The following is an 18,318-nucleotide window of genomic DNA, read 5'->3' as shown; positions in this document are numbered from 1 at the left end:
TGTAATTGATTTAGGCTACATATACACTCACATCCTGTGTAGATTACATTGATATCTAATTCAAAACATCGGAATATTTTAATACATTTAGGCTATAAAACTTGATTCAAATTCCGAACTCACATTCCGACTGTACTCCATCGTGCACCAAACTGTGCCACACAATTCGACGACGACAACAGCTATGAGGAGAAAAGCCTTTAGCATACACCTGCACCCCACTCACTCCCTCTCTCGCTGGTCCCGCCTACTGTGTAATAATCACTCATGTCGCTAGGCGGCAGAGTAGGGTCCTAGAACTGCAGCGGTCCTGAATCTGCAGCGGTCCTAAAACTGCAGTCTCCGGGTCTGCAGCTTTACCCTACTCGGCCTGTTCCAATCCTCTACTCCACCTTCACCTGTACACTTCTCCCCTCAGTAGATCCCTTAATCACTTTTAAGTGACCTTCTTGCATTAACACAGAAAATAAATGAAATATGTACTCTGTACTGCTTTTCTTTTCTTTTTAAACTATTTACACCAATACAATGACTATTTTGCACAATAATAATAGTCATTAAAACAGCAAATGCTACATTTGTACATTTAGCTAGGCTAGCTACCAATAATAATAGTCAGTAAAACATGAAATGCTTTGTTTATACATTTGGTCAGTAAAATAGCAAATGCTGTGTTTGGATATTTAACTAGACTAGCTTCCAATAATAATGGTCGGTAAAACAGGAAATACTTTGTTTGGACATTTACCTACACTAGCTACCAATAACAATGGTCAATAACTCAAATGTAGAATTTGGTAATTAAGTGTAGTTGGTGAATGATTATGCTCTTCAAAAAAACAAAACAACACAACCCACAAGCACTCACAATAAAGAATTTTATAAACATATGAATACAAGTTAAACACATGTTACTCTACCTTTGGAAGTAATTGTATATTTAACCCTTTTAAGCCTGAACCATTAAAAATATATATATTTCAATCTTAAGTTGACTTTTATGTTTCACTCCAATTTCACACTGGATTTCTCTGCGCCTTTGAGTATTTAACAAGTAATAACAGAAGACAATCTCAGGCCTATAGGTTTCATGTCAAACATATGTTGAGAAAACACAATGAGACTGCAGATCTGCAATATAAAAGTAGTTCAATAAAACACACAGATGAGTAAATATAGAGGTGAAACAATATAAAGATAATAGTTTGTAGAGGATAAAAACAATTAAGAAACTAAATGATTTGGATATTCTTAATAAATTTGAAGATTAAAAACCTTCAGCAACATATAATATTCAATAAGGAAAAGATAAGAGAGTATAAAACTTGAGTAATACAACAACCAAATATCCCTCTATGGTAACAGATTTTTAATCAGAACGACTGAACCATAGACCAACGATTACACCATCAGAGGGAGTGAATGAGCCTGCAACCTCATTGCGCTACACAAGCCTGGAGGAGGTTGATTTCAGTATGGGAACTACAGCTTGAGCGTTTTATTAAACCTCTGTAAAGGATTTTGTTGGCCTCTCTGCGGGGTCTGGATGCTCCTCCGGTCCACACAGCAGTACCTGGCACAGTGTCGTCTCTCTGCGGCTTTGGGTCTCACTTTTGGGAGCACACTCTCTGGAATTCCTCAGGTGGTGTTTTCACTTCTTCTTTCATACAGATGGGTCTAGCAGTAAATAGCATTAAGATAAGCTATGCTTAGCTTGGGGAACTGAGGACGGCTTCCACAGAGTGAAAAAAGAGATACTAGAAATTAATAGAAATAATCAAATCTGCATATACTAGAAAATACATTAAAAGCATTCGAATCATAAGCTCTGAAGATTTGGTCCTAAACATTTAGTTGCAAGCTAATAATCCTCCTCTACTCCTAACAACTATGACATCTAAATTTTACAGAGTAAGTTTTTTCCCTTCTTCAGAACTGAACTACTACAGTAACTACCCTAAGCACTGAGCTGTGTCTCACAAAGAATGTCCTGGAACATCTAACATACGAGAAAACATAACATGGAATTCAATAAACATCATCCCTGGATAAGATTCATTTTGCAGAACCTGTAAAATCCATTGTTAAATTCAGTTTTCTGGTGGAACGTGTCCCAAGTGATTAAGTTAAACATTTGTGTAAGATAAGGTGTTCCGTCTGAAAGGATTACGATTCGCACTTTTAATTGAAACAGATTTGGGATAGTTTTCTATCCTTTGTGAATGCGCTGGTGTTTTTTGAGATTACTCTGTTGAGTAAAACTCTTCCCACAGTCTGAGCAGTGATTCGGTTTCACTCCTGTGTGAAAGCGCTGACGTATTTTGAGACTACTCTGTTGAGTAAAACTTCTCCGACACTCTGAGCAGTAATACGGTTTCTCTCCTGTGTGAAGGCGCTGGTGTTTTTTGAGATTACTCCGTTTAGTAAAACTCTTCCCACAGTCTGAGCAGTAATACGGTTTCTCTCCTGTGTGAATGCGCTGGTGGTTTTTGAGATCACTCTTTTTAGTAAAACTCCTCCCACAGTCTGAGCAATGATATGGTTTCTCTCCTGTGTGAATGCGCTGGTGTATTTTGAGAGTACTCTGTCTAGTAAAACTCTTTCCACAGTCTGAGCAGTAATAAGGTTTCTCTCCTGTGTGAATGCGCTGGTGTTTTTTGAGATTACCCTGTTCAGAAAAACTCCTCCAACAGTCTGAGCAGTAATACAGTTTCTGTCCTGTGTGAATGCGCTGGTGTATTTTGAGACTACTCCGTTGAGTGAAACTCCTCCCACAATCTGAGCAGTGATACGGTTTCTCTCCTGTGTGAATGCGCTGGTGTTTTTTAAGAGTATTCTGTTTAGTAAAACTCCTCCCACAATCTGAGCAGTGATACGGTTTCTCTCCTGTGTGAATGCGCTGGTGTACTTTGAGAGTACTCTGTTTAGTAAAACTCTTTCCACAGTCTGAGCAGTAATACGGTTTATCTCCTGTGTGAATGCGCTGGTGGTTTTTGAGAGTACTCTGTTTAGTAAAACTCTTGGCAGAGTTCTGATGTTTCTCCATGTTGGGACTTGGCTTCATTTGTCTGTTAAATGTATCAAACTGTTTCTGTGTGTTCTGGAAATTCTTCTGGACGGCTTTTGCTACACCTCTTTCAGCAGTTTAACATTGCTCTTTGTCTGTCCTGGTTGTTGGTGAAGAATTTCAGGAGAAGATTTTCATTTCTGGAAAAAACAAAGAAAAATGCAATTGAATATTAAAATACAAGCAGGTCAATTAACTGAAGAGAACTGCCCAAATCAGTTACACTATACTGATAAAACTATTGAGACATCTTCATTTACCATAAAAGCTTCTGTACTTTTATCCCAGTCGAAGTCCATAGTGTAAGGGGGTGCTGGTGGTCCTCCATCCACTAGAAGGAGGCCACCTTTTGTCACTCACAATAATCAGTCTGACACCTGTTTAGTGCCTTTATAAGGACTGCCCACTGTTTAGACAGACAATCTTGATTCTGTTTTGGTCTCACTGGAAGCTGAGAACTTAAAGAAAGAGAGTGATGTTACCGTCTAATCTGAAGCTTTGAGGCGTGTGCCAAAAAACCCCGACACACATTGGTTCAAATCACTCTGCTGATGGTTGATTCATTCTAGATTGATCATGTGACCAATGATGTCCGAAGCTTTTTCCTTCACACCAATTTATAAAAGATTCCTGATTTTTTTTTACAACCCCTAATAACATTATTTCCCCCCACATTAGCTTCAGACTAACAGTGATATGCACTCCTGTCCTGAACATCATAATGGACCATCCTAATTTCTGTATAGAAGGGTACTTCACACTTGTAAAACATTTGAAAACTCATATGCAAATGTCAGTTTAAAATAGGGCTGAACGATTTTGGAAAATAATCTAATTGCAATTTTTTATCTATAAATTGCGATTGCGATTTAAAATGCAATTTGTTTGTCTTCAAGTATTTTTCAACAACAGAAGCAATGAATCAATCTGTTTAATAATAAACAATGTCAGATTTATTTAAAGCACAGATAACAATAAAGCAAAAAAAATCAATGCTTTTCCTTTTCACCATTTGTTTTTTTTATAGAAAAATAAATAGATATAGTTTTTCCTTGTCACCATTTTTTTATTAGAAAAAACAGATATAAAACATTTAACTTACTGCTCTCCAGCTAGTAACATCATGAAAAATTAAAGTGCAAAAAACATAAAGAGAATCTGCTTTAACCAACTCGTTATTTTCTGTATTTGAAGATGCAGCACTGGTTTGTAGTGTTACCTCGCGTCGTAGCAACAGTAGCAAGGCACGTTTAGCAAAGTACCTGACGTTGAGCAGCATTTTTCTTTTTTAAAGCCAAAGTAATACTACACAACTGATGTGTTCTGTCGAGCCTGAAGCCATTGTGCAACAAGGGCGTTTTCACACCTGTAGTTCGTTTCTAATGAGTTCGTTTACTTGGAGCGTTTTCTCGCTCTGTTCGGTCTGGTTTCCCATAGGCATAAATGTAAACGCACCAAAATGCGCATCAATAAACCACGCGAGCAGCCTGTGTCCTCTGATTGGTCAGAGCTGTCTGACACAGGAGTACATTAAATATAAATATACGAAAAAAGTAAATACAGCGAGAATATTTTGTGTTCCAGTGCAAATATCTGTGCTTTAACACTGAACGCTGCACTTTCAAACACAGTGTTTCTACGCGCAGCACAGATTTAAACAGAGCAGTGAATGCAGCGCGTGCATGGACACAGTGTTTGTTCACAGCTGTGGTAATTAGCGTTATCTGGCTAATATATTAGTTTAAACCAGGGGTCTCAAACTCATTTTTGCCGAGGGCCACATTGGCATATTGGCTGTCCTCTGAGGGCCAGATGTAACTTATAAATGTAATAAAATGTAACCAAATGTAATATAAAATGAATGTAATTACTCCTTAATGTTAAATAACTCTCAATATACTATTTATTCAATCAAATATTACAGTTGCATGGAAAAATGTTTGCTTGTTGCTCTATTAACATAAATCCTTTTAATTTGTCATGTTATGAAATCCAAAAACTCCATCAATCAAGAACCAAACTAGTCAAGTGAATAGAAATGATATCAAATACAAGTTATATTAACTTTGATCAAAACGTTTGATACTGAAATAAGGCTTAATAAATATAAAATCAAAAATTGTGAGCTGTGACAGATTTGGCATTTCCTCAGATTTAGCAGTTCCTCATACAACCACTAGTCGGAGCTGCAGCTGCAGCACCACAAGCCCGCAGTCTTTGCTTAGTCAGAGCTACAGCCCAGCCACGGGCTACAGGGCTCAGCTGAGCCAGTCTGAAGCGTTTTTAAAATTTTTAAGTTCTTCTGTGTATGAAATAAAATAACCCCACTAACCGGATAATACAGCTCTCTACAGTTCATCTTTCAGCCCAAGCAGCTAACAGCAGCAGTTCAGAGCAGAGTCACGGAGGCACTGCTCGGATTACATTATAAACAGGTCAGTTAGCGCGCTGCTAACCTCAGGATGTTTATAACTACGGAGTTTAGTGAACACACCACGGCTGCAAGGTTAGACTGTTGAAGGCTACAGGAGACTATTAAAGCAGGCAACGCAGCGTAAGCAAAAAAACAAAAACCACACACACACCAAAATACAAGTAAAGATAAAATATGAAAACGAACATAATAAAGCATAAATAATTAAATTGAATTGCGGGCCAGATGTATGTTTATTTTGTTAACCAGTGAGGGGCCGTATGAAGCCGCGTCGCGGGCCGGATGTGGCCCGCGGGCCGGTACTTTGAGACCCCTGGTTTAAACTATGCTTGCTTTATCATCAGTTTAGCTCAAATAAATGGCTTATATTTAATAGCTGGGTCGGATCGAGACCGGATCACGTTCTCACCACAAGCACACCGCTCCAGAGTTCGTTTGGTACCGGACCGAGACCACCTCCTCTAGCTGGTCTCGTTCCGGTTCCGCACCCGAGTGCGATTACTGTTTTTACACCTGCTCAATCGAACCGCACTAAAGTTGCAAACGGACCAGAGTTCGTTTTAACCGGACCAACCCGTGCTGGTGTGAAAACGCCCTAAAGTGCGCTGTGTTGACTTCACTTCTCCACCTCCCTGCCTTCTGCTCGGGTATGCTCCGCTCGTCCTCGGCTTGGCTCGCTCTCAAGTCACGTGACCAGTCAAATCGCAGCCAGTGCGATTAGAGAATCGCGTTTTAAAATATCGCGAGATTATCGCAAATGCAATTAATCGTTCAGCCCTAGTTTAAAACTAATTAATTGAAAAAAGAAATTTGTATGAGTTTTTGTTAATGGGTTGGTAAAAACTTTTTAAACTTTTCCAAAATGAGTCCAGCAAGCATTCTCATTCTACTACAAAATATTAGCCAATTTTGACAAAATGTTTTGAACATATTAAAGGAAGAACTTACTGATGTTGGAGCATACATTTGCCACTTTATATCCAGTTCTGTGTAGAAATATGAGACTGTTGCTTGAGTCATTTCAGACTACTCCAACAAATAGCACTTAGAAAATTTTACTCAAAGGTCAAAACTATTGGGTACGTTTACATGCAGCCTAATAATCCACTAACAATCAGATTACTGGCTCAATCGGAATAGAGAAGGTCCATGTAAACACCTCAATCAGAATAGAATAGTCCGATTGAAGCCATTCCGAATACAATTTTGATCTGATCGAACGAGGTGGATAATTCTTTAAATAATCAGATACAAAGAAGAACAACAGCCTTGTAAACACATGTACCCGATTACATCCCCAATCAGAATGTTACTACAGCATTTTAGGGCCACTCTTAAAAAATAAAAATGTTCGCTTTGAAATTAAAGTTTTATATTAGGAGAGGACATATATTCGTATTATTTCAGGTAAATTTAACTCTAACCGCTTAAGCAGCAGTTTAGGAGCGGAGCAAGGGAAAATGAGCGCTCATGAGCTGTTTAAGGATTACCATCAGTTATCTGCATGTAAGATGCTGATTATTAATGCTGTAGTGTTACTGTTACTGTACATAATACAGTGTCCAGATTTTCCCAAAGAGTTTTTCATTCCTTTCGTTCCATGTAGTTTGTATTTATTTTAAAATTGAATAATAAACTTTAATGACTGAAAATGAACTGAATAAGATGAGCTTTCACTTAATTGATCAATAGTACCATTTTGACCACCCAAAAGAGAAGCACGTACTCCTTGTATTAAATAATCAATGCTTCACTTTGTGATGGTCACCATAGATATTCAAACTATTTTTTACTGACAAAATTTACCATGTAAGTTAACACTGTTCAAAAATTTACACCAAATTGACATAACCTTTTTAACACTGTATGTAATAAATGCTAAAGTTGTACCAGATGGACTTGGTCCTCACTGTTGATGGCAAACTGCAAGTGATGCCCCAACTTGTTTGCACTTACATTTCAATTTAGGTAAGATGGGTACAGTGACACTCAGAGATAGTAGAGATACAAATGTGCACCAGTTTATCAGAAAAATGTATTTAGTTGTTAGTCACTTCAAACTACCCCAACAAATAACACTTACTAATTACTATTGAAAGGTCGGTGCCGTTGATTCCAGTAGAAACCTTTTTAATATCTAAATTTCGTTAAAAATAATATGGTAACATTTTCTTTACATTTACTTTCTTGATGTCCTGCAGGTTCTTGAAAAGGAGATCGTAATGCAGCAGATCTTGTTTGTTGTTCACCTTGTCTAAAGTCTTACTATTTATGTATTCTAAAAGCTTTCCATAAATTGAGGTCATTCACAGCTCCTCCCTGTAAAATCACTCTCTGACATCACAATGGACCATCCTGATTTCTGTATAGAAGGGTACTTTACACTTGTAAAAGCGTTTGAAAATGTATATGCAAATATTTTTTTTAAACTAATAATTATAAAATACAAAGCATTTGTTTGAGTTTATTTGTTAATAGGATGGTAAAAACTTGTTCAAATGCATCCAGCAAGCATTCTCATTTTACTACAAAATAGTAGCCAATTTAGACAGAATTTTTGTACACGTTTGTACAAGGAAGAAGTTACTGATGTTGAGACTATTTGGGCCAGATTATATCAGGTTCTGCGTGGAAATAAAACACCCCTGGTTGCTTGACTCACTTAATCCTCCTATTATGTTTGGGGTCAATGTGACCCCTTTCAATGTTTAATGCATTTACGTAAGTAGGTAATATTATTTTATTTCCCTCATATTTGGTTAAACTCTTGTTAATAAAACAAGTAAAATAAAATACCCAAATAAAACAACCCTTGGTTTAAACAATTAGTATGAAACACTGAACTGAGAAAACACACCTCCAATTTTGTTGGGGCCCAGAACGTTGGTGCACTTATAACTCCACTCAGTCAGCGAAAGCGAAAGTGAATCGAATGAGTCAACCGAGTCAGTTGATTCGTTACTCACGGTTCACACAGAGCTCGCGGACATGGCGTCCTCAGTAGCCATGACAACAGACTCCCGGTTCCCGGTGCTCCCGGTCAGAACGCAGCAGTCCCCAGCACTCACAGCGGGAGACGACGCAGTGCACGAGCGCCGGGAAGATCAGAACACCCTCCGTGTTCAACTCACACGCGAGGTCCGGCCGAGCTGCTGCAGACAGGCGCGAGGAAACTCAGCAGCAGCAGCTCCCAGTCCGCGGAGAAGCGCCTTTACTCCACAGTCCGGCTGAACTGCCTCTTCAGAGGTTCCGCAGTAAACTGAACTGAACGCTGCGGTTTAGAGCACTATACAGTACAATAGCACTGTAACTGTGTTATAGAGCGGATAACAAGTAAATAAAAGCGCTCCGGAGAGTCTAAACACAACTTCTCTCCTCACTTTCTCTCTCCTTCTCCTCCAACACACCCCCACAGACACTCACACTCTCCCTCTTAGTCCCGCCCCTACTCGGCGCGGATTGGATAGAAAAATGTCTGTCGAGCTTTTCACTCGTATGATTGGCTGAGCTGAACAGGAAACCAGCAGGAAAAACCCGCGAAATAGAAAAGGCACATGGGAAATGGAGTTCGTTTACACTTAAGATGAAAAACTAAGAAAATAATACAAATACACAGGATATTTTTAAAGGTCCTACACAAGTATCTAATGTTACCTAGCTAGCCAATGTTCCCAGTGTTTTTTAACCAAGTATCTAATGTTATCTAGCTAGCCAATGTGCCCAGTGCTTTTTTAACCAAGTATCTAATGTTACCTAGCTAGCCAATGTGCCCAGTGCTTTTTTAACCAAGTATCTAATGTTACCTAGCTAGCCAATGTTCCCAGTGCTTTTTAACCAAGTAGCTAATGTTATCTAGCTAGCCAATGTTCCCAGTGCTTTTTTAACCAGTATCTAATGTTATCTAACTAGTGTTGTAGAAAAGAAAATGAAAGGTGGGCTACTCCCACCTCTCGTCCGGGGTACAACTTCCCCTGCGTGTTCGTTTGATAGAGAGAGAGTCAGACAGGTGGAGTGAAGCTGAAAGCAAACCAAGTATTTATTACAAAGTACTGAATATTCAGGAGAACCAATACATATAAGACAGTGTTACAGCCGTCTCAGTAAGAGTTCTGACCCCCTCTGATCTGACTCCATGTTTTATACCCCAAATGACGTGGAACCTGCTGATGAGGCGTTACTAACGATTAGCTCATGTTAATATGCATAATTTCACGTGTTAGTACTCAAGTTTCACGTGTCTGACCGGACCACTAGTGTTGACCTTGACTGTGTTCTTCCAGAATGGAACATCGTGGCACTATCTGTGTGAGTGCGTCACCCCCCGCTTTGAAGTAGAGGTTTTTTAGGGAGGCACTCACTGACCAAAAGGCTGCTTTGATCTAATAGCCTTTTTGTAGCAAATTAGCCCCGTACCAGTCGAATTGATGACCGTTAGTTAGGGTCATGCAGTAAAACAAAATACTTCAAGCCTGAGCTACATCTCATATGTTATATGTTAATGTGGGTTAATCTGTCATATAATAAAGTCTGTGTTAGTCACATGCCATATCAAACAATGTTTTACTATATGTGTAAAGGATATATTGTGATTATTGGTTAATCTTTTATATAAATGCGTGTAAAATACACTGTGAGTAAAAATGATCAAATATAATGTGAGTATTGGTTAATGCCTATAAAATACAAGGTTTCACACAATAATTATGTAATTATAGATACTAAGATAAGTAATCATAATTGAAAGATATTTGTCAATACACTCAAGGTAAAATAAACCGTTACTCTTTAATTCTCCCTTTTGACGTATCAACCAGATACGTCAACACATCGTAATTCCTCCAAATATGTATTTACATATGTTCAACACTTGATAAACATATGTGTGAACATTTAGCTAATGGTGGGAGCGAAAACCTGTTCCGGCAGCCTTCCAACCAATTTATGACAGGAAAAATTCTCCCACGGTCCCTCTGCCACCAGGCGACCAAAAATTCGAACTCTATCAAAGGAGGAAGTGACATCATTGCAATAAAGTCATCCCCAAGACTGGTTGGTTTCCAGCATTTCCTCTTGCTCTTCCTCACACTCCAGTATAGGTCGGTTTATCTGTAGCTCTAACTTTGATCCATCCCACAGGGTCATTACCACTTACATCCACCCGGACCCTCATGAAAAATGATTTTTCCCCATTAGGATCAGATTGCCACTCTAATGCAATGGTTATCAGATTATTTATCGGACCATTATCCCTTTGTATGTTAATACTATTCCAGTTCTCCCGCTCACGAGTCGCCCAGCGTTCGCTTGGATCCCAATTAACATGCGTTGACCTAATTACGGTTTCCCACTTGTTACAAGGTCTGGCCTTGTAAGCTGTTTGGTCGGTGTTATGAGTGATTCTCATGAAGCTGCAGGGAACATGTTCATGACAATTTTTTTTTTTTTTAATCAGTACTTAATTCACAAAAACTCCGATATTGTGTGTAAAGCAAATAGGTAGTACTGTATGGATCAATTGTTCATATAAAATTATTTTTATATAAATTAAATAAAAAATATATGGAAATTCACATTACCGTTATGTGTCCGTACCCCTTCTTTCTAATTTTAAGTTAAACCATATTAAAAGTACTAAGCATATCGAATCAATAAAATAGATTAAAGTCATTTAAAATATCACCATTTATACATAATATAAATATTATTTGTGTTGAACAAAAAATGTACTTGATTTTAAACAAAATAACTGTGTCCGAACAATTTTTCTCATTACCGTTTCATGATTTTACCCCCCTAAAAAAATTACACTGTGCCTTCAAATTGATCAGCTATCCCATGATGCATCACGTCAGAGACAAGCTTCAAAATGGAGATAAGATCAGTTGGTCACTATTCTCTCCCTTTGAGAAATCTGTGTTAATATTACTAAAACTGTCCTCAATTACACTGTGTATTATCATTACCGTTATGGTTTAATACTCATTACTTTTAAAAATATAAAAATAAATTATTTCATGAATATTATCACAATATAAGGCTTTGACAGCTGGCAAAGTTATAGGTTGTTAGCATATTAGCATTTTAAGTTATGTGTGAAATTAGCTAAGAGCATCTCATTACCATTTAATTGTGTTCTCATTACCGTTATGGATCTAAAATGTTAATTTTTTAAAAGTTTCACATCTTATCATAACTTTTCTTCATTTTACTATAGTATACCCCTCACCTGTTGTCCCCATGAGTTTTTGATCAAACATATTCTAAAATAATTTTCATTAATTAAAAAATTAAAAGATATTTTACAAATGTTGTATCGGTAATGAGAGTTGCTTAACTATAAATAAATAAATAAAAAGAACAAAGTAAGTGTCAAGGACTGTGCTGTTAAGTTGATGGGATTTTGTTGTGGAACTATTAATCAAAAATTAATCATCAAAAAATGTTTTGAACCGGTTGATCTAGCTTCGTCATTTACTGTAACGGTAATGAGAATTATTCTGGATCTTATAAGATTCAAATGATAATAAAATTCTATTTAAAAAATATGAAAAAATAAACAATATAGTAAAATGCAAATTCTATTTTAGCTTCTCAACTTGAAAAAAATAATGTTGCAATGAGGTGAAAAACTTTTTATGTTAATGTGAAGGTCTTCGTGAGAATCACCCTTATGGTTACACTTAAGATTATCATCACGGGACCAACACAAGTACACCGCTTCCCCCTTGGACCCCTGCTTACCACAAGTAACCACGTCGCATAAGTTCACTGTCCATATTGTCATCTCACCCCAATATTAGTCTAATTCTATACCTCCCCAGCGCCTGATGCATTTTGAGTTAGGCTGATTGATGGTTGATCGTTTGGTTCTATTAAGCTGTGTGGGCTGGTCTTTAGCTGTTGCGTTTGTCGGGTGTACGGTTGCTGATGTGTTTACAATTGTTCCCTCTACCGTTGTTAGTTGTTCTTGCTTTGATACGATGGCCAATGTTATTATCATGATACCCATGAGGGCAACGGTTATTATTATCTGGAGCCATATTGGAATAGCCAGAGGAAATGCTTGTCCGTTATAGTATCCGTACTTTGACCTGTCCCACTCCCTTTTTCCGTACCAAGCCATTATTAAACCAAAAATGTGTTTTCCCTCTAAGTTTTCCACTATTTAGTAAACTTATTATCTATAGCTCTATATGTGTAAGTGTTAAGGTTACAGAGTGTATATATTTTTTTTTACAATTTCGTTTTTTCAAGAGTCTTTCGGCCACCTGTAAAGGAAAGCAATGTTCAGTACAACCTGTAAAGAAAAAATAATGTGTTCCCCCCCTACTTTAGCAAATCACAGTTTATAACCCTATATGTGTAAATGTTAAAGTTGCAATTCGTGTTGTTCGTTTCTTCTTTCTTCTTGTTTCAGGGTTCTGAAGGTATACTACCTTGATGTCTGCAATATCAGTGAATGAAAAGTATGAGTTGGTGTGTGATAAGACTATGTGTGTTTTTTAATGAGATGTGTTTAAGAGTCTCTGTATGTAGTGTACTTTGACGCAATCGAAACGTTGTTGAATGAGTCACTCCCTCAATTCCTCTCCTCGGTCACAGCCAGGCTGTGTGCTTTCTGCTGCTGTGCTCTTCAGAAATCTTTTCTCTGCTGTGGCCAGGCCAGGCCCGTGCTGCGGGGGCTCTGCTGCCCCTCCTTCCTGCTTCTGCTGCTGCGGGGTGAGTGTGCTACCCCTCCTTCCTGCTGCGGGCCTCCATCTGGGTCAGACGATTCAGCTGCTGTGCTCACCTCTCCCTCTGGCTCTCTAAGCGATCTCTGTTGTTGCACAGCTGTAGAACCCTCGCCTATCAGTTGATCTGCGTACGTTGTTCTCTCAGTCACCTGGAAAGGCTCAATCCAGCCAGACCCGTTCCCCTTTCGTGCGTAATGGCGGAGGAACCCTCACTCTGTGTTTGTACTGGTCCACCTTTGCACCACGTTCTCCTTCTCCCCCTGTGTAAACAGATCTGAAACGAGACTTTTGTATTCATTATAATCATGTTTAAGGTTCTCTATTCATTTTGGAAGTCTTTTAAGGCGTCCTCCGTGTCTCCTTCCTGCAAGTTAAAATACATGGTTAAAATACATTTGTCACACTTAACTTGAACTCTAATTTCCCCTTGGAAGTTAATTATTTCATATTTAAATTTTGTCTGTGCACAGATTTAAGCCCAATTTTGTTTTCTTACCTTCTTCAGTTGTCTTTCAGTTATATTCAATCATGAGTTTTACTGTCAAAAGTGCTTTCAATCCGTAACATTTAGTCATTTCTTTAAATCCCTAACTTGTAGGAATTTTCAATTTTAAATTGCAACATTTAATTATCATCACCATTAATTACTTTCTTTTACCTTCCTTTTGTTCACATCCCTCTCCCTTTTAGTGTAACTGCTTCCCTGTCACACCAACCAATCTCTTATATCCAAATTAGATCTTACAAACACTTCTAATGTTCACCACCCAGTTTACCACTAGACACACACTATTTCTCATACATGCACACACTCACAAACTCAAACACTTCCACTCTCACAAACACTAACCAAGCTAAAGATCACACACCTCAACTCTGCAGCATCATTGTACAGACCATATTTTACTGCTTCACAGCACAAAACTGCTGCTGTACACACACCTGCTCTTAAACCTACCCCTGAAAGCTTCCTGTAGATCTTCTCATATTGTATTGGTAATACTATATAGATAATAGATAAGAAACAAACACCTGGAAATACATCTAAATCATGTTTTTTACATAGATCGTAATGATCAGCTGCTCTATTTTCCCCTCCATATCCACACTGATTGATAGAATATCAGGGCCCAAAGTTTTAAACTCAGCACAAACTACACATAATGTGGCTTCTGTCTCAGGAATGGTTCCATATTGATGTACTGGGCTTTCTTGGGTTACTTTTGCTTGGACTTTAGAATCACTGTTTGTGGCTATATTATTTTACCTGCCACTTTAATTTGCTGCAGTGTGTTATTTTACTAAGAAATTATGTTTCTGACTTTTTCAATTCCCAAGATTTTATTAAACCTTGATTTCTATATTTAGTTGATTTTATTTAGTGCTTTAAAAATTGGGAGAAGTGGAACGTGATTATTTTTCTCTGTATCAATCGTTCCATTACAAACAATGATATTGGCACTATCAATGAATTTTATGCTTTGCTTTGTTCTTGTTATTATAGCAAATAAAATCCAAACAATGCTTTTACATTTCCTGATAAATATTTTCAATATGTATTTATGCATATACAATGCCAAGCAGATTGCTTTCCACAATTATCAACAATACATCTATTTCCTTAAACAATTTATCAAATCTCACTTACTGTTTCCCTTGTGTTCAAATCACGTCGGGGTCACCAAATTGTTGTAGAAAAGAAAATGAAAGGTGGGCTACTCCCACCTCTCGTCCGGGGTACAACTTCCCCTGCGTGTTCGTTTGATAGAGAGAGAGTCAGACAGGTGGAGTGAAGCTGAAAGCAAACCAAGTATTTATTACAAAGTACTGAATATTCAGGAGAACCAATACATATAAGACAGTGTTACAGCCGTCTCAGTAAGAGTTCTGACCCCCTCTGATCTGACTCCATGTTTTATACCCCAAATGACGTGGAACCTGCTGATGAGGCGTTACTAACGATTAGCTCATGTTAATATGCATAATTTCACGTGTTAGTACTCAAGTTTCACGTGTCTGACCGGACCACTAGTGTTGACCTTGACTGTGTTCTTCCAGAATGGAACATCGTGGCACTATCTGTGTGAGTGCGTCACCCCCCGCTTTGAAGTAGAGGTTTTTTAGGGAGGCACTCACTGACCAAAAGGCTGCTTTGATCTAATAGCCTTTTTGTAGCAAATTAGCCCCGTACCAGTCGAATTGATGACCGTTAGTTAGGGTCATGCAGTAAAACAAAATACTTCAAGCCTGAGCTACATCTCATATGTTATATGTTAATGTGGGTTAATCTGTCATATAATAAAGTCTGTGTTAGTCACATGCCATATCAAACAATGTTTTACTATATGTGTAAAGGATATATTGTGATTATTGGTTAATCTTTTATATAAATGCGTGTAAAATACACTGTGAGTAAAAATGATCAAATATAATGTGAGTATTGGTTAATGCCTATAAAATACAAGGTTTCACACAATAATTATGTAATTATAGATACTAAGATAAGTAATCATTATTGAAAGATATTTGTCAATACACTCAAGGTAAAATAAACCGTTACTCTTTAATTGCCAATGTTCCCAGTGCTTTTTAACCAAGTATCTAATGTTACCTAGCTAGCCAATGTGCCCAGTGCTTTTTTAACCAAGTATCTAATGTTACCTAGCTAGCCAATGTTCCCAGTGCTTTTTAACCAAGTAGCTAATGTTATCTAGCTAGCCAATGTTCCCAGTGCTTTTTTAACCAGTATCTAATGTTATCTAACTAGCCAATGTTCCCAGTGCTTTTTAACCAAGTATCTAATGTTACCTAGCTAGCCAATGTGCCCAGTGCTTTTTTAACCAAGTATCTAATGTTACCTAGCTAGCCAATGTTCCCAGTGCTTTTTAACCAAGTATCTAATGTTATCTAGCTAGCCAATGTTCCCAGTGCTTTTTAACCAAGTATCTAATGTTATCTAGCTAGCCAATGTTCCCAGTGCTTTTTTAACCAGTATCTAATGTTATCTAACTAGCCAATGTTCCCAGTGCTTTTTAAACCAGTATCTAATGTTATCTAGCTAGCCAATGTTCCCAGTGCTTTTTAAACCAGTATCTAATGTTATCTAGCTAGCCAATGTTCCCAGTGCTTTTTAAACCAGTATCTAATGTTATCTAGCTAGCCAATGTTCCCAGTGCTTTTTAAACCAGCATCTAATGTTATCTAGCTAGCCAATGTTCCCAGTGCTTTTTTAACCAAGTATCTAATGTTATCTAGCTAGCCAATATTCCCAGTGCTTTTTTAACCCAGCTAGCTATTGTTACCAACAATTTTAACCGGTAGCTAAAGACAACACAGCTAAACACGACAGCAAATACCTTCACCAAGCCAGGACATATTTAGTTCTTTAAATTTGGATACAAACTTGTCTGCACTTCTTCCCAAGTGAGAATGTGGACATTTCAGACATGAGTAGACGCTGCATTGTCCGACATCCATCCATATGCGTTTCTTTTCATATTTTATTTTAAAGATTCAAACACATTTTCTATGATTGAGTTAACTAAAATGTCATTTCTGGAGCTGTGATGGTATGTAGATGCATGAAATAAGTCTCCACTGATACTGTATATTGTATGAAATAATAAAATAATTTATTATACTAAAATAATCAACAAAAACCCGGGTTTTCTTGTGAGAGAGAATGTTAGTTAATCTTGTCTTGTGCTCTCTGCCTCTTCACCGACCAACTCAATCTGTAAAACCCAAGGTCAGGTCGAGAGTTCACTCTCTCTCCAGCATGTACAACATAGATATAGAGATGATGAAACTGTGGGTAACATTAGCTTCTGTAAAACTGCAGCAGGTCTTGGAGCTGCTGCTCTGAATCTGCTGGTGTAGAGCTTCTGCTGCTCTCTGGCTCTGCAGATGAAGTTGGGCTTTAACCCGATGCTGTGATTCGCCACCGTGTCCACTATATTGATTTAGTAAACAAATCTTTTATAAAGTGGTGTAAAGGAAAAGGTTTCGGACATCGTTGGTCACGTGATCAATGTAGCAGGAATTTGAAAAAATAAAACAGCAGCTAGATCTTACAATGCCTTTTTATTGTATATAAGTACAAGTATATGTTGGTAAGTTAACCGAACACCCTTCACTTATACATGTTTCATTCAAATTTAAATCAGATAAAGATTTAAAAGGTAAAAAATTGTAGTTTTATGAATTAATATTACTTAGAAGTAGTGCTGGGCGATAATGGGAAAAAAAATCACAATAACGATATATATCATGATATACCACATTTATAAAAATCAATTATTGATAAATTAACAAACACAAAATGAGGGTGTTCAATCTGTAATTTCAGTTCGTTTTAGTTTTTCTTTTATTTACCGTTTTAATTAGTTTCAGTTAAGGAGACGTTTCCTTAACAATAAGTCTTGGTTACTTTGCTATATGGTAATTATCATGCCATAGCTTTATATAAAATGAAAATAGTATTAAAAAACAGATGAATACATCACAGACTATTTCCTGGAACCCGACCCGAGGAAAGCGGCGTGCTCATCCGCGGGTTTGAAGCTCTGCAGGTGGATTAACGGGTGCACGGCTTGCGGGGATCTGGCGCTAATTCTAATGCTTTGGGGCTGCGTGAGGTTCAGTCTCTCAGCCTGCCAGTCAGACTACAGTGTCAGCATATAAATCAGGTGCATTTTCGTACAGGACAAACCATTCAAACATTTGGATGAGCTCTCAGCACCCGATTAAAAAATCACACAGTGTCTGTCTGGCTTAGATACAGCTATTAAATGAATAAATCAACATTCATTTAAAAGACCAGGGAGACGTTCTGTAGGCTAACAAGCTAGACGCTAATAAGCCAATACCATTCAATAAAAACAGAAAAATTGATATAAAATAGGAAAATAACCAACTAAACTAAGCCGAAAATGCTAACGAATTCCTAAAGATCCTAAAGATCAAAACAAAATAGTGAATCCTCAAAGCAGTAGCTTAAAGACAGTATATGAATCTTAATTCTAATAAACAAGGCATATTTCGCCCTAAATGTTTATTTCCTGAGAGGACATACAGCTAAATAG

The 18,318-nt window shown here is 37.6% G+C and overlaps 4 protein-coding genes across 12 annotated transcripts in view; 2 read left to right on the top strand and 2 right to left on the bottom strand.

The window, feature by feature from the left end:
• Window positions 1-18,318, bottom strand: part of LOC111197331 (NACHT, LRR and PYD domains-containing protein 12-like) — a 686,367-nt gene that overhangs the window by 234,680 nt on the left and 433,369 nt on the right. The window lies entirely within an intron of this gene.
• The window catches only part of LOC125801441 (zinc finger protein 239-like), a 308,090-nt gene that overhangs the window by 31,927 nt on the left and 257,845 nt on the right, over window positions 1-18,318 (top strand). The window lies entirely within an intron of this gene.
• LOC111189991 (zinc finger protein 239-like) overlaps window positions 1-18,318 on the top strand; it is a 269,338-nt gene that overhangs the window by 136,355 nt on the left and 114,665 nt on the right. The window lies entirely within an intron of this gene.
• The window catches only part of LOC125801186 (zinc finger protein 665-like), a 316,241-nt gene continuing 299,277 nt past the window's right edge, over window positions 1,355-18,318 (bottom strand). The window contains exon 2 of the mRNA XM_049477498.1: window positions 1,355-1,573. The gene's annotated coding sequence lies outside the window, so the exon portion shown is untranslated. The remainder of the gene's footprint in view (window positions 1,574-18,318) is intronic.

Source organism: Astyanax mexicanus, chromosome 4 (genome assembly GCF_023375975.1).
Source record: "Astyanax mexicanus isolate ESR-SI-001 chromosome 4, AstMex3_surface, whole genome shotgun sequence".
In the NCBI taxonomy this organism is placed as follows: domain Eukaryota; kingdom Metazoa; phylum Chordata; class Actinopteri; order Characiformes; family Acestrorhamphidae; genus Astyanax; species Astyanax mexicanus.
The sequence above is the reverse complement of the archived record's forward strand: the minus strand, read 5'-3'. Positions and strand labels throughout refer to the sequence as shown.